Consider the following 22,904-nt stretch of genomic DNA (forward strand, 5'->3'; position numbering starts at 1 on the left):
TCATCACTTCTACCAAGGATAAAACCCATTTTTCATGTTAAAATCTTGAACTGCTACTTCTCAAGTATAGTCCACTCTATAAACATTTAATTAATTAGACAAATTAAAATTTTACATCATGGTTTGTGTTTTTAAGGCTATATCAACACATTTGACTAAAAAAAAATGCATCAATAATGAGCTGTATTTCTACAGCTAAATTTAAAAAATAAAACCTTCCTGTATATGTTTTTTTCTGTTGTTTGTTTGTTTATTAACCGAAGCTACAAGCACTAGACTATTATCTATAAAAATGTCCACAATTCTTTCTACTTCAATTTTCAATGTTATTCCAGAATGCCTTAGGAGCAGGAATTAAATAAATAATAATTCTTTTATTAACAAGGGAGTTGAAAGTTTGTTTACAATTTGGCAAATGTCACCTTGCATAAAAAATACAGATTCAATGCACCACAAAATCCTTACAACCCAAGAAAAACCCCCTCCAAACAGACATGAAAATCAAATTAAAACAATGCAATATGCCATGTGCTTTTCATGCCTGTTATGCATTTCTAGACAGAAGAAAGATTTGGTTTTCCCTTCCAGCAGTTTTTTAATTAGCCTCAGAAAATTCTGTAAAATCAAGTGGAAAATATAGCATATATACATTTTCTCTGAAAAAATCTTAATTGCTTATTTGCAAAACATAATTGTATCCCAAAAGACCTAAAACTTTCTGTGTCCTCCCACATAATAGAACATTGTTGGCTTTAATTGCAATGTTTTTCTTGTCTTGATGGGAAATTATGAGAAAGATGCAACAGGATTGTTAGTGATAGATTTTGTTCTAGTTTTCTCTACAGCAATTTCTTTGGGTTTTGCCTCAAGATTTTTACATTAAATCCAATTTATTAATCTATGCAGGTCCCATGTATGGAGTCAGGGTTGAACATTTAAATTCTCAACTCTTTTAGAACTGTTTGCAAGTTTCATTAAATGTTTTATATTTCACCTACATAAACTATTGACCAATAGTATAAAATAACAATAATTTCACCCACAGGACAACACAATGTGTAGCAGAAATATTTTGTTTGCAAATTTATGAGAGTTACTGAAGAAACCTATTGGAAGACTGATTCTCTTGAGCTTGATAAATTTCTTAATATAGCTGTTTGTAGCTTTTGTAATTTTTTTGCTTTCTTTCTTTAATTCACCTGAACCTCAGAAGATGCAATGCTTTACGCCTTGATGTCATCTGGAAATATAATTAGGTGCTCAAGGCAAATAATTACAATTACACTTTCTTTTTCAGACTATTTAAAAACATATAAACTGTTTCATTGAGTCAATAAATGCTGCTGCAATCCCTTTAGTCAACAAGTTACAAATCTGGCATTAAAATGACAGGTTAAGCGGTGCCATTTTTAGATTTCACTCTTTTCTAATGCTTTGCATGACATTAGAAAATTATCGGGAAAGGAGAAATTATATCAGACTACCTTGAAATTCTTTGTTTTAATGATACTTAGAGGCCCTCTACTTCAGATAAAACAATTGTCAAGGAAGTTTGCTGTTTTTAGCCATGTTGCAGAGCTGTTTTCTTGCTGTCATGGATAGAAATATGGTTCTTCAAAGCCTAGGCAATAAACTTTTAAAAATATTTAAAATATCAACGCTTCCTGTTGATCTTAGTAAGTACTTAGAACTTCTATTGAAATGTTTTTAAAATGTCTTTTTGCTTGCTAACTCAGCCATTTCTTGGCTTCTGAATTCCTTGTGATTGTCTTATTCATGCTTAGGTTTTGTCTTTTCTGCTCTTGGGTTCATCTTTTATCTGAAGGCAAAATCTGATAAAACAATGTAGGTAGCTCCTACTGCTTTCTCCTCCTTAATTTCAAAGGTGGATTTCATTCATGCAGAATACTTGTTTCTTTAATCAATTTTTTTAATTGCAGGAGTTGACAAATTTAGAAAGATTGGATGTCTTTGAAAGGTTTCCAAAATTACTGATATCTCCAGATTTGTGGGGCTTTTTTTCTATGACTTATAACATTTATTACATATCTCTACTGATTCCAACTACTAGACACAAAACCATCACTTAAAAAGTTAAATCATAATTGATTTTATATTTACATGCAGAATTAAGAAATAATTTGCAACTGACAGTTGAAAAAAATAAAGTATTGAGACACGACACTGCTTGCCCTTATGTGAAAACAAATAAAGAGCAATGGATCCAAAGGATACAAGATTTTCCTGGTGACTGAGCACACATCCCAGTGACATGACAGTGTAGTTGTATTTAATGGTGATATCACTCTGTAAATATTTGTTGACTACAACTGGGGAAATGAAGGAAAGAAAAAAAAAGAAAAGGTAGCATTTCCAACAGTACTTGTAGAATTTATGGAGCAGCAAAAGTGCTGACTCTTTCTAGAGAGGATATTTTTCAGTAAGTCTGTGACAAAAAAAATAGTTCATATTACTGGGAAAAGTAGTAGGTCCTCTTTCAGAAAAGTGATTGATGTGCAAGTATACTTAATTCAGTCCAATATGCACATTCTGTTTTCAGGTTGTTTTTCCTTAACAGCCACAATTTGAGCCTCTTTTCACAGTTTAAACAGAAATGAGGGATTATTGTACATGCAGAGATGAAATGCAGACTTTAAATCATGTTCACAGCTTTTTTTAGGGGGTACATTTTAAAGTAAAACCCCAAATACTTTTGCTAGTTAACACCTGAATAACAGCATTTTAAAAATCTATTTAACAAGAAACATACAGTTCTCTATGGGTATAAAAATAATTTCTATTGAGTTAATGAAATTTGAAACATATGAATTTATTGTCCATTTTTAAGACATGTGTCTTTTAGAATAGTATAGACTGAAAGATAAACCTAAAAATTATCTGAGATATACATGTATTCTGACCTGTTCATTCTAGACATGTTGAAGAAAAAAAAATGAAAAAAAGATGAAAAAAATCAATGCAAAAAGCCTCTAGGTTTGAGGTACTAAATAGGTTGCAAAAAAGTTATGTAAGGTTTATGTGAGGGCTTTTAGTGATAGTAAAGTTATTTTTAATTAGGACAAAACGTAGGAGGAAGACAAACAAACTCAAATCCCTCCATAAATTATTTTCTGCAGTTGTGCTCTGTTTAGCATCAAGATCTGTTTTTAAGTAAACTCAAGGGTAATATGAGATGCGATCGAATTTTAGCTTACTGCAATGACCTACTGAAAATAAAGAGAAAAAAAAGATTCATACTTCATGGTCTCATCAAGAACTTAATTTACTCTTCATTTCTGTGGATTAGTATCTGGGAACCTCTGACCCTCTTCAGTCATTCATTAGAAGAAATGCTTAAAACTGACAGCTGAACTTTGCGTTCAAACCACGATTTCATATTCAAAGTTAAGCTTAAGCATGAAAGGCAGCTGAAATGGCCAAATCAATGGATAATTATGTTTCCATATTGAAAGAGGCATAATATAATTCCATTATAAAGCCAAGAAGGGTTGTTTATTCAACATCTGATTTATCCCTAAAGAAGGGCAAGAGGAATGGATTTGAAACAGAAGAGTGCCCTGTGTTTATCAAATATTCCTATCTTGAATACAACATGTAACAAATCCCCATGCTTTTCTTAATATGTTGACATCTTATCCATCAAAGGGTTGTGGTTAATGAAAACTGCAGGTCAAAATAAATTATTTCTCTCTCCAAAGAGTTATAGCTAGCATGTTTTGGGGTTTTTTTCTTTTTTCTCATGAGAAAAAGCCCTGACTCATCACCAGAAGTTCACCAGAAAATTACCCTTAAGAATCTAAGGAATCCAATCTGAATCTTAAGGCACAAGATAAACTTTTATACTATTTACTAGTTTATAATATTTCAAAAATCAATGGAAAAATGCAAAAAGAAAATAAGGAAGGGGGTTGGTTTGTTTGTTTTTTGCTTTTTGGGGTTTTTTTTGTGTTTGATTTTGGTTTTTGGGGATGATTCATTTTCATTTGATTGGGGGTTTTGCAGATTTCTTTGGGGATTCTTTGTTCATTTGGTTGCAATTCTATTTTTGGTTGCACTTCTATTTTTGATTGCTTCTGTTTTTTTGGGTTTTTTTTAATGGAAAGATTCCTCCTTTCCTCTTGTTTCTTCCATATTTGAGTAAATCCTTTTCCTCATGTTCTTCTCTCTGCATTTTTTTTTTAATTTGACTAAAAAAAGCACAGTAAGAGATTACAATCCTCTGGCAACTAACTGCCTGTTAGTGGGGCCCCTGTATGTACTCAGACAAATGTTTTCAATAATTCAGTGTTTTTTAAAGTTGCATAGAGTAATTTTTTAAAATAAAGGAGATCCTGGAATTTAATAATAGTTATTTAAAGAACAATTCACGGAGTTAAGAGAAAAGGAAAAAATAAATGGCTTTTAAGGACTATTAAGAGAAACTCAAACATTTCCTAACTTCAAAGCCTTTCTCCTGTAAGCATATTCAATGTCAGAACATTATTATTATTAACACCTTGACATAGTATTTTGTCCATCCCCTTGGAATTTCTGCTGCAAAATCCATGGAAAATGCAGGTCTTAAAAAAAGTCTCTATTATTTAAGAATATTTCAACAATGGGTAAAGGCAAAAGACCAGTTTATTTTTTCCAGATTTATACTTTTGTGTGTAATTGCAGCGCACAAATGAAAAATATTTATCATGCTATAGTAAAGTGCTTAAGTAATCCAAAAATCTCTGCAATATTTGAATTATAACACTTAAAAATAAAGATTTAAAGTGACTATTAATCTTCTTGAAAATTGCAATGCAATCTATAACCTTGAAGTAATGATTCAAATTAACCTGAGTAAAACTAATTCTTTTAATGCAGATCATTCTTACGTGCCAGTATTATTTCCACAATTTACCCAGCTCTGGCTTCCTGGTTTTTGTTTTGCCCTTTTCAAAGCCTTTGACAATTTAAACCCTTCAGAGTGCTATTCTATACTCAGTTCACAGAAGACTTGGCAAAATCCAATGCAGGGGAAAAAATTATTTCCCAAAGGAACATTTACAATCAAAGATGGAAGAAAATCTATTTTATTGATGCAAACTGCATATAGTCATAAGATCATAATTTAAAGCCACAATGAGAAACAGTCAAGGCACAAACATTTTGGAATCAATAGTATGAGAAACTGTCTAATGGGAAACTTTCAGTCCTTGTTCTATAAAGAGTGCTTGGCTAGTACATTATTTACAAATACTTCCATATCGACAAAGATATTTTGTCATTTACTTTCATCCAAAATCACCTTCCAACATTCAGAAACTAAATGCAATCCAAAATACTTAGATGTTTCATTTCCTGATTATGTTGTAAAATATAAAAATAATTCTTTCCAAAATACATCTAGATTAATGTTGAAGAAACTTACACACTTGGCAGTCACTGTCTTCCAAAGAAAACTTTGGAAAATGATCTCATTAAAAAATAATATTTCAAGATGAACATTTTCTTTCTGTTTAGGGAGAAAAATTAAGTAACTTGAACATGTTTGGAAAAAAACTGAACAAAATTCCTGTATAAGGCAGATGGCACCATGAATACAAATAATCCATTTTTTTTAATTCCACAAAAAGTAAATTATAACTGTCATTTTGTAAGACACTAAGGACTGAGTCTACAACTCAAACTTAGTATTTTTAACATTGATTTCTTTTTATAGTGTTTTAAAACAAAAGCACTGTGAGCTTTAAAGAGGCATAAACATAAACAGGGCATAAACAAAATCCCCAAGTGACTCGAAATGCATCAGATTCTGAAGTTTCTTTGTAAAGAGTTTTGGCACATAGAACGTTAAAATTTCCATTAGAAAATATTGAGTCTCCTAAATACTAAAATTTCTGACTTCTATTTTCCCAAAATCTTTAGAAAGAGCTAGATAACAATGGTGACGTAATTTTAGATCTTCTTTTTCCTTTATTGAGGGACACTTCATATAAGGAGATTCTCAAAGAACCTACAGTGAGATGAAGTTTACTTCACCACAATTCTGATCATCATAAAGATGACCTTTATACAAATGAGCATTATTAAGCACCATTCAACATGCTTTGTAGTCATGATGAGAACATTGTAAATCTCTCTATAAGAGTCAACTTAAGATATTGTTAAAGTCATACTCTGGTTTTCTATAGGAGCTTCTCACTAAGGGAATTTTCTCATTTTGGTATAAGCTTTGATAAAGAAAATTAAAAGATGAAAAATGGTCTCTTAGGTTATGAAAAAAAACCCAAACAAAACCAGGAAATTAGTTCATTACAGAACAAATACTCCTTGAAAATGGTGGCTTGATTGTATGTTTAACATGGAGGTGACTTCTAAGCACCTGCTAACACTACTAAAACAAAGCAAAGCAAAATATACAACCCACAAAAACAACAAAAAGGGAATGTCAACAAGTTCAGGCATGCAAACTTGCTTAACTTGCTTGCTTAAATTATTTTCACCCTGCTGTTTCAGTGCAGATACATGTCTAGTTTCCCTTAGGGAGAAAGTAGCTAAGTCTGTGTTCATATTTCACATATCTGACAAGATCCTTTTGTATTCTAAGTTTTATCACTGGGATAAAGACACGTTTTCTTTGCAGTGACAAATTTTTAAATAACCAATACATTTCAGATATGTAAGAGACAACAGGAAAACAGCAAAATTGAGTTAGATTGCTGATTAAACCTTAAATAAAATCTCTGACATTAATCTGGTAACAATGCCTGTAGAAAAGCTGAAAGTCACATATTTGGTGAAAACAAAACTGTTTATTGCAGAGACGTATTATAGAGGAAGGCAGTGGTTGGCAAGAATATAAATTAGTTCAAGAGTAATCTAGATGTATTTCTGGAGGGAATGATTGAAGGAATAGTAAGAAAGCTGAAAAATGGATTGAGATCAGCAACAACAACAACAACAAAAAGAGGCCTGCTATGCAGATAACATTTTCAGTCTCTTAGAAGTTCTGATATTCTTATCTTGGCACAGCAGGAGTACATAGCACTTAATTGAATTCTGAAGACTTACCAAGAAAAAACATGCACTGAATTGCTGTTAAACTAGTGAAACACAATGGAACAGTTTTATTTGGCTTACACTGCCAAGTTTTGGTATCGGGGGGCTGCAGGGGGGACTTTTGTGACAAACTGCTGGAAGCTTCCTCCATGTCCAGCAGAGCCATGAGGATGGATTTACTACTGGTCAAGACTTGGCCAATTAGAAATGGGGGTAACATCACTTTGATAACAGGTTTACAATGATGGGAAAAAAAATTCACAGATGTGATTGAGGCCAGAGAAGAGAGGGGTGAGAACATGTGAGAACAGCTCTGCAGACAACAAGGACAGAGGACTTGTACTCTGTTGGTCTCTAAGTAATTGTAGAAGACTTGGACATCAGTTTTGTATCAGCACAGTGAATACACGCAGCATGGTTCTAGTTGTGTCCTCCACTTGGAACTAGTCTGAACTGCATCTCTTGCAAAAAAAGCCATTTCAAGCACACTTTTCCTACTTTTTCTTCAGCAAGAAAAGACACTAAACCACACCAACCACATGCTACTGTTCTCTCAAAAACCTGTAATGTCATATGTTTTCCTTTGTTTCTGTGCAACAGTGACAGGAGTGAAGAATTGACTAACTAGATTTCACTTCAAAAAGTGTTGGAAAATAGACTTATTACACTCTTACAATATTTTTCCTTTGTTCCTATGATTAGACACAGGAGTGTCTAACAAACCCTGCATAGGCAGGAATTACATTTATTTGTGCTGCCCTGATATATTTCTGTTTTGAAACTTTGTGACATTTTTATCCAAATTCAGTAAGATTGCACAGGGTGCTCATGATTAACCTGCTCTGTTTGCTTTCCAGCACCTTGCCTCTAACAAATTTAAAGAAGTCAGACTGAGAATAGCCTTCAAATCTTGAACCATTATTACCCAAATTTTGGAAGCAGTAGTGCTGCCTGAGCTTGCAAGACTCACTATGTATCCCTCCTCACACCTTACAAGCAGTAGTTATCAGGTTATGCAGCTCCACCATCAATCAGGAGGGGGAACCAAATCCACACTGAAGATGCAGCAGCACAGGATTTAGGAAGATAAGCAATTTTTGAGTGTTATTAGGCACCAGTTGTTGCATGAGAGTGGAAGAACAAAACTGCCACTTCAGTATGAAATTCTATAATGTCTAAGAAATATATAAAAAGTGTCTATAAAAAATGTACAGTAACTTATTTCACATTTTTCTGTTAAAAGAACTATAATATATTTTTTTTTAAAACTGAAGGAGGAAGAAGAGGACATGGGTGTCCCAAAGTCTTTTAACTGCAAGATGTTTGACAGAAACACCTAAACCACCTTGTTTTAATCTTTCAGATAAGGACTTTTAGAAAAAGCATTGTGGTGAATGATGTGTCTAAAAGAAGGATTTAAAATCTCAACTGTAGCTGCATAGCAACAGAAAAAGAATCTCAGGAAGTGGTAATAAAAGCACATAGATGTTTTATTTATAATGGAAACACACCTGAGGTTCAAACACTACTTTTGATACCAGAATGGCAACTTCACCTATAACCACTGGGAATAATTGCACATGAGAAAAGTCAGACTAAATGTGAGGGCCAGGTCTGGTTTCCACAGCACAAAGCAAAAAGAGTACTAGCACCTTACTGAGATTCTAACTCATGGATTCCTTTGGGTCCAGTGGCCAGATCAGTACCGAACAAGATCTATCACAACTATTATAACACACACTAGATGAAGTTTTTTTTAATCTTCCTAATAAAAAGCCAGGTTTTGTTGTATATGCAGCTCTGCCTCAGTTTTTGTGTTCTCATCTGGGATCAAACTTCTATAAGTAAATGGAATTAAATATTAAATATTTTTGCCAAGAAAAATTGCCTTTGTTCAGATTAAAGAGACAGCACTGTGAGTTTATTCATGCTCCATCTGTTGTACTATTTTCTCCAGTGGCAACTTCAAAGCACTTTAGCATTATCGAGTGTTTGTGAAGAAATGGCAGTACAATATTCTCCCTCAGAGCAGGGAAAAAGAAATTAAGAAGAGTTCAAAAGTGAAAGAAATTTTTAGTCGCTCTGTTGGCTGTTTAATCCACTATTTAATTGTATGTGTATTTATTTCTATTGATTTTTTTTCTTTTAAAGACTGATGGCAAGAAAATAACTTGCAGCATTCTTAACACAGGAACAATTACAGCAGGAGCCCGTATCCTTTATCACATGAACAATGCTATTCATAAATGATGAAAATTTCAAAGGTTTGTTTCCTGCTGCTAATTTTGCTAGTGAGTTGAATTAGTGGGGCACTGCTGGGAACAGCAGGAGATCTTTGTGATACTGTTTCAGAAAGGGAAAGATCTGATAACTAGTGTTAATCATTAAAAAGCAGTTCTTGTAGGTGTCAAAAACCCCCTGAAATATGATTCTCTTTTTCCCTTCCAGCCTTCCCTCTTTACCATCTTAGAAATCCAGCTGTAGTGAACTCATTAAAAAAAAAAAAAAAAAAAAAAAAAAAAAAAAGTGGGGTGATTAAAAACATGGTCTCACATAATGATGAGATGTTCCCTTTAAAACTGGATTGCACAGAATGTGAACCAAACAAGAGTAAATTTTTGACTCACTCTGGCTCTTAAGCCATCTTACTCCTCTCTTTTTTGGTTGCTTGATTCTGTCTGATTATAGGCATTAATAAATAAATCTGCAGATTTCAGTTTATGGTGGGGAAATGCATAATCTTGCTTGACACTCTACACAAGCACTCACAGGAGGTGTTAAGGAGCTTAGCTCAGAACTGTGTTTCTCAGCTTTTCTGGAACATTTTGAAGTGACCACATTTCCAACCTGGAGGTATCACTGTCTTCCTTCCTGTTCAGATTTTAGTTCAGATTTGTTCTATAAGTAATTTTTAAAATCTATTTTAACATAACATTTCAGAAGTGTATAATACTCTTGAGAGAGTTTTATTGTTGTTGGGCAGTGATGACAGCTCAAGACTTTGCTGTTTTGGTCATGCACACCTGCCCCAGACAGCAGAGGTACAACTGTATGTAGGAACATGCTGTAAAAACCAAGTCACCAGAAATAATCAAAGTGGAAGAGAAAACAGTCTTCAAAAATATTGTCACTAAACATTATTGCTGTGCTGCAAAACTTTTGGTGTTTCACAAGCAGTAGAATTATCACACATGAAGTAGCAGTGAAAAGTAACATGAATATCCTTGTAATGATGGTTATGCTTTAAAAATTCCCCAACATGTCACACATTATACCTTCAATACACCTGTGTTTACTGAGAAATTCATTTGCTCTTATTCAAGTGCCCAGAGCAGTAATTAAAAGGCTATTTTCTGTAAGGAACACCACCCCCATGCAAAAAAAAAATACTGTTTAAACCATGTGTGGGCTGGGATTTTATAGAGAATGAAGATAGAGCTTTATGTTTTCTGGTTGTTTTGGAATCATTAACCCAAAAGTACACAACAGAAATACACAACCAAGAAACACCCAGCACCAAAGTGTTCAAACCAAAGTGGTTCTGGCCCTACCTAAGATTAAGGGTAGATTAAGGCTCCCCAGCACTACAAAGAGACCTGGCAAAGGCAGCTGTCACAGTCAAGGTGACAAGGGAGCAGGGCTGTGACCTGTCCTGACCAGCACCGGGTTAATGACAAACACTGAACTGAACAGGAATTTGGCCTTTAAGCCTGGCTACAACTTCCCCAAATGATTTCCATCTCATACTTTCCCTGACAGTGTTTCATTTCAATACTACAGGGACTTCTGCAGCACAAGGCGCCTTTCCCCCTCAGTGTTTGGGGGAAGAAAGTGACAAAATAAAAATCAGTATTCTTTCAATCAAGAATAACCTTCTGGCATATGTCATGTACTGTTTTCTTCATGCCAGCCAACTACCCTGGAATTAGGAGCTGCTAGGTTGATAGAGTGTGGCTGCCTACTTCAGTAACTGTGATTTCAGATTTGTAGCTGTGAAGATTCTGCCTACAATTTTCCCACAATCCAAGTTACATTAAGTGATGTCTGTACCCCTCAGGCTATTTTCATTGGTTAAGAATAACAAGCAAATCTGACTGCTGGCCCACTCCTATATTGTAAATAGTTCTGACAGAAAAAATTCATCATACGATCATTCTACTTTCTAACTCTATAAAAAGCTTTAAACTGTAACCTATGTAATAGGTTGTCACAAACAACTGCTAGGTCCTGGTTGCCACTAGCAGACTGTGGCATTTTCACGTCCTGTGATAAGAGAAGTCAGAGTCCTTCACAGAGGAGTGAGAGGTAGCACACCAAAGACCTTTTGCAGGAGCTAGACAGCAAAAGTCAAAACACATTTATTTTAAAGTTTAACTTCTTGGGGGGGAGTTTCTGCTTTGCTGTTGTTTTCATCAATAAAGTGTGCTAAAGCAGCAAGTTGTGTCTAGTTGGCATCTGAAGACTAGATTCTAAAGTCACAAATATCTTACTGCTACAGGGAAGAACACCTTTGCCAGTCCATTCCACTGGTCAGTAAATACATTTCACTCTCATGTTGTTTATGTACTGCCTCAAATGCCTGGATGGCTTGACTTAGATCAAAGAAAATGCAAAGCATTTAGCATTAATGCAATTAGCATTACCCATGCTATAAGCATGTGCAGGAGCATTTTTGTCCATATAGTCTGCAGTTAAAACTAAAGCTAAAACACACATGTAAAAACCTCTTTCAACATGACTTACATATGGGAGTAATGAGGTCTTTTTCTGTTTAGCTGTTTCATGCTAGGGTTTCTCTTACAGTCTCCTGAACTGCAGAGGCACCAGTCTGACCTCCCACCAAACTGTCCAAGTCATTGGTTTCTACTGCATAATTCGTCAAATTACTGCAGATGCACAACAACATTGAAACTCAGAGCTCAATGTAACTTCAGGCACTTGCATCTCAAATTTTTCTATCCCTGACCAGCTCTCTGTAGGGCAAGGTGAATAACCCATACTGATAGGAGAAGGAGAGCTGCCATGGGGTCCTGTCAGATTGATTTTCAGCAGTCTCTACCAAAAAAAAGGAGTATCTCTGGACAAAATCCACCAGGATCATTGAGATAATCAAGGGATCACTGCCACAGGGCACTTTACTCCTGGCTCTCCTCATTTTAACAGCTTTTCTTTCTCCCCTGGGTGCAGTGTAACACTCACTGCTCAAACGATTAAGGTCACTTCTGAGAGCAGGACACCTCATTTTTCCCTTCCACTGCACTCCCTGGTCTGTGTGTGCTGAATCAGCTCACAAAGCTCCAATGAATGCCAGTCCTGATGTGGGGTAAACAGTGAGGACCCAGCCAAAGCAGAAAGCAAACCAGCACATCAACAGAAACACAGTTTATCCTCAGGGATTACAATCTGAAGCAGACAGCTGTGGACATAGATTATTCTGTTTTCAAAACAAGAAAAAATAGGTGCCAGATCTAGAGGACATCATCACAGTTGTATGATTAATTTAACTTTGAGGTTTTTAATATTGGACAGGGCAGTTGTTTAAAGAAAATGCAAATTTCTTCAAAGTACATGAATAGCTACCTTCATACCATTGAGGGGTTTTTGCAGATCTTCCTCCCATATAAAACAAGTTGGACACAAGTACCCTAAAATCCACAGAAGAGCAACTGATTTATTGGAGTTGGGATTACAAAACTGGTCTGCTGAGTGTAAAACCTCATCAGCAACAATGAATGGAAGGGAATGAAATGGTTATATCCATATTATCCAGGATGCACTGTATTGCTTCATCTTTATGCTAGGCAGGAAGTTTGTGCAACATTTGGAGCCGTATTCACATTCAACATTTTTGTTTGGTTTGCAAGGTTTTCAAATACTTATGTTATTAACCCTGGGTTCTGAAAACCAACCCTTTTCATCCCTCTTTCTGCTACAGATAGCTCAAGCAGAGGTTGACATTCATTCAAAATTTGTTCTTAATTTCTAGTGACTTCTTAGGCACTGCCATTCTGTCAAACAAATAATTAAGAAAAGGGACATTATGGGCTTTGTGCTGACTTCAGAGATACTTAAATAGATTATCTGGGTCTTCTACTGACTCTATTAGGGATAGCATATTGCACTGAGCACCTATCAGCAAACCACTCATCACAGTATTGATTTACACTCAGCATTTAATTGACATTTGTTTCTGTCTTTGAAACAATGACGACTGGAGATATATTTTAAAGGATTCTGAAAGTCTTTGGTAAGTTATTCAAAGGAAAATAATTTCTTGCATGCAGCAGATGTGTGAATTCGTACAAAAGGAGGAAAACATGCATCATGTTTGCTACTATTCTTTTCCTTATACTACTTCATTCAAGTGCAGATCTTGAACAAAGAAGCTCCTTCCCAAAGTTTTTCCAAAGGAAGGCTGGATCTCTAGCACAAAAGATTATATTTCCTCTCAGCTATTTCTACCTTTCATTAATAAAACCTGTCTTTCAGATTTTTAAAAATTGTTTCTATACTTTAAGCATGTTTCATTGTTTTCCCCTTTAATTGCACAGTGATTTCTATAAAACATAAAATGGAAGGCATATCACCCCACTAGATCAGTGTCATTCCAGGTATTCTCTTGGAGGTAGTATAGTGGCAGTGATGATACTCTGATATTCAATTCATAGTGTTTCCATTTCTTATTATTATTGTATTACTTGGCAGTGCTTGCAGAAAATCATTAATTTTATGTGGCCTTACAAAACCAGATTTGCACTGATGGGTACAAGTTAACACTTTGAAATATTTTGATAAATGCAAGATCTTCACTCAAAGTTTGTGCACTGTGCTTATAGTTTATCATCTACTATGATGGGCACTACTATGTACTGTAAGTCAAGATAAATGACAAAAATCTGTATGCCAGTCTTTATTCTGAGACAGGTCAGATGTGAAATCCAAGTTATCTGGGATTTGGACTACACTACTAAAGCTTAATACTGTCAATACCAGCGCCATAAAGAGGTAGATGCTCCTTTTTCTGTAAAAAGAGCACACAACAATTTTGTCATTAGCCCTCTGAGAAAACTATCCAAAACAGGGAAAATTCCACATAAATCCAAGAGGTTTAAAAACATTGTGTTGTCTCAAGCAAGAAATAAGTCTCCATTCGTGATATTGAATAACACTTTGAACAGTATTTAAAAAAAAAAAAAGTGAAAGAGGTTACATTTGGTTTGCACAAACCAAGTATCCCAAGGCTAATATAGTAAAAACATAGTGCACGCATGAAAAAGAAACTCAGAAAGTGTTAATCTGCAAATAATCACTAAATCCTTGTTGGTGACCTTAAAAATCATAACAATTTTTTTTTTTTTTCCTAGAAAGGCACTTTTTCATTGAAATTTTTTATTGCGTGTACTATATATTTTCCCCTCATCTCTCAATTCAGTTTTTTAATCTAAATTTTACTACATTATTAGTGAAATAACTCTTTCTTCTCTCAAATGCTTCTGGACTAGTAGTGTAGAGAATTTAATTTGCAAAGTTGTTTGTGAATAAATTTAGAAAAGGATTATCAGGTACTGGGCATCCAAAAATATTCCTATCACACATTCCACTTCCTAAAGTATTCTAGACTTTGAGAAATTGTTAATTCTAAGGGGAAACTTAATTCTAAACATAGTTCAGTGTTTTTCTACCAACTCTTAAAGAAATGTTGATTATTTCTTAGTGATTCTTGTGTTTATTACCCATTCTTCAAGATTTTGGTACGTGCCAGCAAGGCTTCCACCTTGCAAAACCATTGAAGCCACTGCAGACCTTCAGCTGCAATAAACATGACAAAGTCTTGGTTATAGCTCTGGGTAAAAATTCTTCAGTCTTCACATGCAGAAAGCGCTTGGAAATGCAGCAGACATGTGAGTCTTGACTGTTAATTCAAAATGTGTGCATAAAATTTACAGAGTTTAGTCTCCCGTTGAGCTCGTGAGATTCAGAGCACTGAAGGTTGCAGGGTAGAAGCCAAAGATTTAATTTGTGCTTTCTACTGAGCACCTAAATGGAATTCAGATTGATTTGTAGGATTGAGTTGGATTGAATTCAATATTATAATTTGCAGCTACACCAGGAAAAACCCAGGAGCTGTGGGTGTTCTCCATGTGGGGATCATAGCTGCACAGGGCAGATTGACAATAAAATACACAGGACATGAGCAGTGGGCACAAAAGACTCAAGCTGGGCTGGTACCTTCCCTCTAGAGCCAGAAAAGTGTGTACATGGGGCCAGACTGAGAATTCTGGCTGAACATAGTCATGGGTTTAGGATTTCCACCTCTATCACAGGGGGCCAAGTAGAGAAAGCATCTACCCTTTAGAAACCTCTTTGTTCCACGTTTCAACACTGAAAAATGGATGTGAGGACCACTCCCTATCTGCTGCTTCACTCTGAAGAGTCTGTCTACCTTTCTTGTTATTCCCACCTTTGCAAATCTAGGACAACCACCTCTAGGTAGGACTGAAAGCAGCCACATTTCATACAAGGTATTAACAAGGTACATAATACTGTAAATTTTCAGGTGCACTGCTGGTATTTTTGAAGTAATGTATTTCAGCTTTTGGATACATAAAGGAGACAGTATAATAACATTTGCCCTTCCAAATAAAAAATATATAAATATTAAAGAAATAAAAGAATAAATCTATTTAAACACACATTATCGATGTATTTTCTGTACATCTACCTACAAATGACAGACTTGTGTTGATTCTGAAGACTGATTTTCTTTGTATTAATCCAAGAATTGTTAAGATTGGAAAAGACCTCCAAGTCCAACTCTCAGTCTAGCACTGCCATATTTACCACTTAACCATATCCCAAAATGCCACATCTGGATATTTTTTCAACACCTCCACAGACGGTGACTTCACCATTTTCTTGGGTGGCCTGTTCCAGTGCTTGATCACCCAAAAAACAAATTTCACAGAATATTTTTTTTCCTAATATCTAATTAAGGTTAGTATTAAAAACTAAAAAAGAAAGAAAATCAAGCTATTTTTCAGATCCATGTCCAATCAGAAGTCTCAGGACAGCAAGAGGAAAACAAAAGCAGAACCAAACATTATCCCATAACAACAAATTTTTAATGCATACAGGAGCAATACTGGCCTGTTGTAAGGCAGTTAAGAAAAAGGCAGGGACATACCTTAATATATATTCTGTATATATTCTGTCTACTTACTTCTCTCTACCTCAACTTGTGGGGACCTGTGAAACATTATCTTTAGACCTCTACATCAAGATGGTCTCTTTTGTTATTAAATACAATTAAATCCAAAACATTTACAGCTTTAAAACATAATTTCGTGTGTCTTCTCTGAGATAATCAATATGAAGTGAGGCTTTTGCTGCTTTTTGCAGCTGCATTTTAAAAGGAAGTGGGCATTGGCTAGGAAAATGCATCATAAAATTACCCACTCTCACCAATAAAGTGCTAAAAACGAGCTGGTTTGCACACTAAGAAGATCACACAATTTAAAGCTAATGGTTTTATAGGCCAAAGCCACTAGCAGGGCATCCTTATCCTGCAGTGTGAATGGGATTATCCCTGCAAACATTCCCCTAACATAGAATTAAGCTGTCAAGTTTACTTTGCTGCTGCATGGAGGTATGCACAAAATGAACACAAGTTCAGGTCAAGTGTAATACTGCTCGACTATCACAAATTGCTCATGGGGCAAGAGAAAATAGGGGGAGAAAAAAGTCGAGAGCTGAATTGCTGTTGTTAAGCATATTTTAGGACATTAACATCATTAGTCTTAAAGAGAATTACTGGATTGTGCTGCAAAGATGGTGACAACCATTTAAATGAAACTTTCTTTAAAATATATATATTTTGGACTTCTCAAATATCCTTGACTTAAAATCCTTCTAATTTTATTCCTGGAATTTCCATCTCACAAGCATGTTTTCTTCCTTACTTAATTATAGAAAACTATTAATGTTAGTCTAAAAATACACAAAATTACAACTGTAAGCAGTTGAATATTCATGAATTCTGTATTACACTCCCACAAAAACAGTCATAAAGTAGGTTATGTATTTTTTTCCACACAGTTTGCAGACATCAGCAGCCTAAAGAGATTTCCATACCCCCACACACATCTGCAAACATGTCTAACTTTGTCTATCTGTGTTTGCTGGTTAGACTGAAAAATGAAAAAGAAAAAAAAGAAAAAATAAGGGACTGTTATCACTTTGTTAATCACAAAGTATGCTGAAATTGTAACAGAGGTAGAAACAATTGAATATAATAATGTCTATAAGATCACATAGAAAAATCTGCTTGTCTATAAAATCAGCATAGAGACTCACCAAGCATAAGTAAATTATTCTCCTTTGCCATACAAGTAAGACACTGAACCAAACCATCAAAAGATCATGTGATCCATAACAAAACTAAGAAGAAATTTGTCTTTCACATGCCAAAATGTCAGTCTCTCTTGAACCTTCTCAAAAAACACCAAAAAATGTAGCTGAGGTTATTGAACACAGAAATCTGCCAAAACCACCCTGAGCAGTGAGTGGAAGGACACGGGGGGGAAAGCACCATGTGTGCTTTTCCTGATTCCTGTGTTCTCTTACACAGATAGTGTTGATTTTCCTACTCTCTGGGCATTGGAAGAGAGTTAAACTAAAGTAAATTAATTTTGTGTTCCCTTTGATGTGACAACCCTAAGCAAACTGAATAATGTATCAAAGAAAATGTTCCCTTTGCTAAGTTTTTAGGATTTCTAGGGGGAAGGGGGTTGTTATTTTCAACAGCTATTCTCTGAATATTTACAAAATGAAAATGAAAATAGGAACAATATAAATTAAAAAATACAGCCTAGGTCATTACATGAGAAAAAAACTATAAATTTGCAATATTTTCTTTCATAAAAAAGAGAATCTAGTTCTAATTATAACCAAAGTCTTGGACATGAGCTTTTATGTAGTGGTAATATTTGAACAAGAGAGATCATATGAATAACTGCATTCAGGAGCATAACTCACATAGATAAAGATTCCTATCTATGGAAAACAAGCAAAGAATACCTTTAAAATTTTTTAAAAGTTAAATATAGTTATTTGAGATCAAAATAAATTTATTTCATCAGCAGATACCTCTCAATGCTTTCATGTTACCCACCAGATGACAAAAACAAACTGTAACACCAGAGAATCGCTCCTTTAGAACACATATTTTCCTTACAAAATAATAAATGTGCTTTCCTATTCATTCATGTCTTGCATAATTTATTTATCAAAATTATTTTCTGTTTTGAAGAATTATTTTACTACTTTGTAAAGAAAAGACATGCTCATGTTCATCTCATCTTTCAAAAGAAATTGAAAAACACTGATTTTGCATTTTCATATTACTGTTGAGAAATACTGAATGTTACTGTAATAACAATTTGGAGGTTATATTGCACCTTATATTTTACAGGTAGTTTGATATCAAAGCATGTAACTGACAGCTAAGTTAATATATAAATATAATAAATTTACTAAGTTAGTTAGTAAATATAGCAAAAGAGCATCAGTAAATAAAAGATGTGAAATGGATCCAAGTAACTTCCCACCATATGAAGAAAGTACTTAATGCATGAAGTTATAATATCAGAATATGCAAATTATTTAGGGCAACCTGAAGTTTCAGTTTCATTTTTAATGCCCAAATCTAATGACTTCTGCTTTTAATCTGCTACAAGCTTAAATGAGCAAGACTGAAGAAAGGCAATAGGCTTGTGAACAACTTCACACTGGAAATTATCTGTGCAGTCATAGCAGGAAAATTACCAGCTAATGTTATAAATGTATATAATACATAGAAGCTATTCTGGACCCTAGGAGCTTCTCATAGTAAGAATTTCTATTAACATGAGAGAATAAGATATAAGGTATTAATCAGATTGCCAAGAGTTCTCAAAATGCTTCAGAGCCTTTCAACAAGGCAAATTTGCTAAACTTTAAAGGGTGCCACATTAAAAACATATAGGAGTCCCTTCACCTCCTGGTCCTTTCCTCAAATGGAGCAGCCCTTTTCAATGCAATCATTTCTATTGATGGATATTCTGCAACAGACTGCAGCTCGTAGCCACAACTGAAGAACACCCTGCTAAAAACAGGTGGAACTTTCCAGCAGCAAACAGCAGTTGATTTCTTTGTTAAATGTACTATCTCCTGCAAATGTAATTTACCATTAATGAGGTCCTAGTGACAAATTGAGTGAATTTTTGTAGTGATTGATATTTGAATTGACAGCTTGTGCAATATTGACTTCCACTTACTACACACTTCCAGATGAGTTAGTGAAATGGGGAAGGTCTCAGTAGCAGAATCTTTTCAGTTGTAGACTCAGACTCACAATTCCATTTGTCAGACTTACTCAATAATAATATCTATCTTTAATAATCAATTTTTGGCACCTTATTTCCTGGAATACACCCCCACACTGTAGATAGCCTGAAGTAGATATATATAACAAGGAAGGGAAAATCCAGTAGACTCTGTATGACCTACCTCCCTATTCCCATGCTTGATATAAGCTGAGCACACACCTACAGCTCACATCCATCACCTCTGAAACAGCAGAGTATTCAAGAAGTACATGTAACCCCCTATCACACTTACTTCAGTATTTTATCCTGAGACCACAGATGCTAAATGATCGTCTTCACTAAATTGTGATTTTCAGGTGGACTCAGAGCATGCTGACCCTGGCTATGAACTTCCCTGTAAAAGGTTCTACAATTCAGCTAACAACTTCTACTCCTTTTGCACCTGGTCTTCCTGAAACTGTTATTGCTGGTCAATTCGAGAGACGATTTCTGGAAAAATTGGAGATACTGATTATGGCTTATGTTTTTAATCAAACTGGTTGAGGGTGTAAGAATGCTCAACTTTGTCAGCAAGAATGTCATAGCTTGACCATATATTTAAATATTAATACAATCCTTTCACAGCTTTTATACAGATTAATTTAATTTGTTTTCTTAGGTATTTTACTTTTTGTTATAATTTATTCTTTGTGTATTAACAAATCACAGCAATAGAATGGATGAGAAACGAGTCTCCAGAAAACCATTTTACTGTTCCAATACGAGCATCATTGGTCATTTGGCACCTTGCATTACAGTCAAGGGTAACTCTCAGTTTGAGATTTTAACTACCTTGAGATGCTCCTATTAATAAAGAAATCCTTGAAAGATTAATTAACTGTTTTTTAAGTATAAAATCTAGGTTTTTCTTTAGTTCCTATGAGATTATTTAATCCCACATTCAATACAATGAAGTACATATTTTCACTGTAATAAATTCAGTCAAGGACCATAATTTACAGGTCAGAGTGATTATGTACATGTGTTTTTCACCTTGCCCCAAGGTCCCCACAAAATATGAAACTTTGGTCAATACAGATACCTATGTACACAAACAATTCCTCACTGTCAAAACACATTCTCATATCCAAATATTTTCCATTATATTTCTACTATATCATTTAACAGTATTAATAAATCTAAATTCAGCGAAAACACATTTCTTTATTAAAATCTACTTGGTTTTCTGTTTAAATGAAATATTGTGCACATCAGAGATGAAGGGTGTAAGCACTTAAAGGAAAGGGTATGGCATCCTAGGCATACTAAAATTCAACCCTGATGTAACTAGTACTCAAAAAAAGTTTCTTCATGAATGATTTTTCCTGTAAGTTTTAGTTGAACATTTATTTCATATCATACTTATTTAAAATAAAATTGTATTATGTTCATAAGATGTATTTTATTGAAGACAACTTCATTTTGAGCCATTCTGTCAAAGGTTTTGTGAAATTTAAAAGAAAATGCACATGGCACTTAGAAATAAAATTTGTGAGGAAATCTGCTGTGTAAGATTACAGCCTAAATCAAATTTCACACCATAAGCGGGATTCACAATAGCATTAAAAAAATAATCTATTTTTTCAACTGCCAGTGATTCAGAAAAGCCAATAACATAGTGTTGGATAGCAGATAAATTATTTTATTTTAATAGAATATAGACCCAAAATTGAGGGATTCATAAAACAAAAGCCTCTTAAAAAGATATCTTCAAGGCATTTCATTAGAACTGTTCAGAGCAACAGGTTTAAATGGATAAGATTGATAATAAGCTTAAAATATTACCTGATTTCTCTGAAGAAATGAGCTCCTACTCTCTCTAGTACACAGAGTGCAAATAACTTTGAAGATTTTTTGAAGTTTTTTTTAAGAGCTCCCACACATGCTCATAGTGGTTAGCTTTCTGTTGTGATGCATTTTGAACAAGATTTTGAGCAGGTAATTAGGAAGTCAAATTACTCCCTTTTGATGCCAAACTTCTCTCTATTGACAACACTCTTCACCACGGTGTTACACAGAGGAACAGTGATAATTCCTAGCGAGCCTGGCTCCAAGTTCCCCTGCCACTGAAATGCAAATTGAAAAGTTCAGTTTGATTTTCACTGCACACCTCTGGCAGAATTTGGCACACAGTCTGTGCTGAGAGGAAGAACCTGGCAACTTCTAATCTAGAGCCCCATATGTTTTTTTGCTTATTAGAGGATTTCATGGTATATTTGTAGTCACCATACAACTATATTTAACTTTTCTAGCATGCGTGACATAATAACATTTGGAAAGTTTTACTTGGCATACTGAACTTGGTGACCATTTGAAGACTCTAGAAGCTACTGTGCTCCCAACTTTTTTGGGTTCTGAAATACTTAAAAGTCTCTTAATAGTTGGAGGCTTCTTAAATCCAGGATTATATTGAATAATTTATATGATATTCATAATTATGATGTTCCTATAACACAAAAAAATGCACTCAGCCATAGGCATCAGGATGTAAAGACAAATCTAAAATTAACTTTGAAGTTAATTCCTCTCAAAATATATAATTCTCACCTTGCCTTCAAGGATATACTTTCTCCAAGAGTTCAGAAGACCATAAACCTTTTGAATGGATTAGAATTTGCATTACTACTTCCCTGAAAATGTTTTGCCTTCATCTTTTAAACAGTCACATTAAAACTGAGCATTCCTGCTTTCCCCCGAGTTGCCAACACTGTTAAAAAGAGGCAAGAGCCTAACATCACCTCCCATACATCACCATGAATGCCTTCAGTTGACACCAAAACCAACTGGGCACTGAAGGTTGTAGAAATGCAAAAACCAGATTTTTTTCCAGTAAGATTATTAGACAAGGCATTACATGTCAAGGCCCGTTAAAGCACAGTTTAGAATTAATTTTCAGGGGCTTTAGAGAACTGTTTTGAGCACCTAATGGTAAGAGGGTTTTGCATCACTCTTTTCTGCCTTTTTTTTCAGAGGATAGGTAAGAACAAGAACAAAAGTATTTAAGCTAGCAGTAGATAACTTTAATCTTCTTTTTTCATCACCTTTACAGTGTTAGCTTATCATATCAAGCTGAAAGCGGGCTTTTGGTTTTTAAAAGAGGTTTAATTTTACTCAAATTTGTTGAAATACCATGATCTTAGGAGGCAAAGAAAACGTTTGAGGTTTCCAATATACTTCCAACTCCAAAATGAATTCGATTTCACTGGCAGAACACAATGTTTTTTACTGATTCTGATCAACTGGAAAACATATATCTTCATTAAAAAATCTTGTTTCCATGATCATTTACTTCTGCCAGATGAGCCCACCGCAGCAACCTCTCTCCCATCTCCCTCTTCCACACCACTTTCCTCCAGCAGCACGGGTGAATTTTTAGGCTGTTTCAACTCTCCTACTGATGCTATCCTATTTTGGCAAAGACTTTGAAGACTGCAGCAATGCCAGGAC

Source organism: Catharus ustulatus, chromosome 5 (genome assembly GCF_009819885.2).
Source record: "Catharus ustulatus isolate bCatUst1 chromosome 5, bCatUst1.pri.v2, whole genome shotgun sequence".
In the NCBI taxonomy this organism is placed as follows: Eukaryota; Metazoa; Chordata; class Aves; order Passeriformes; family Turdidae; genus Catharus; species Catharus ustulatus.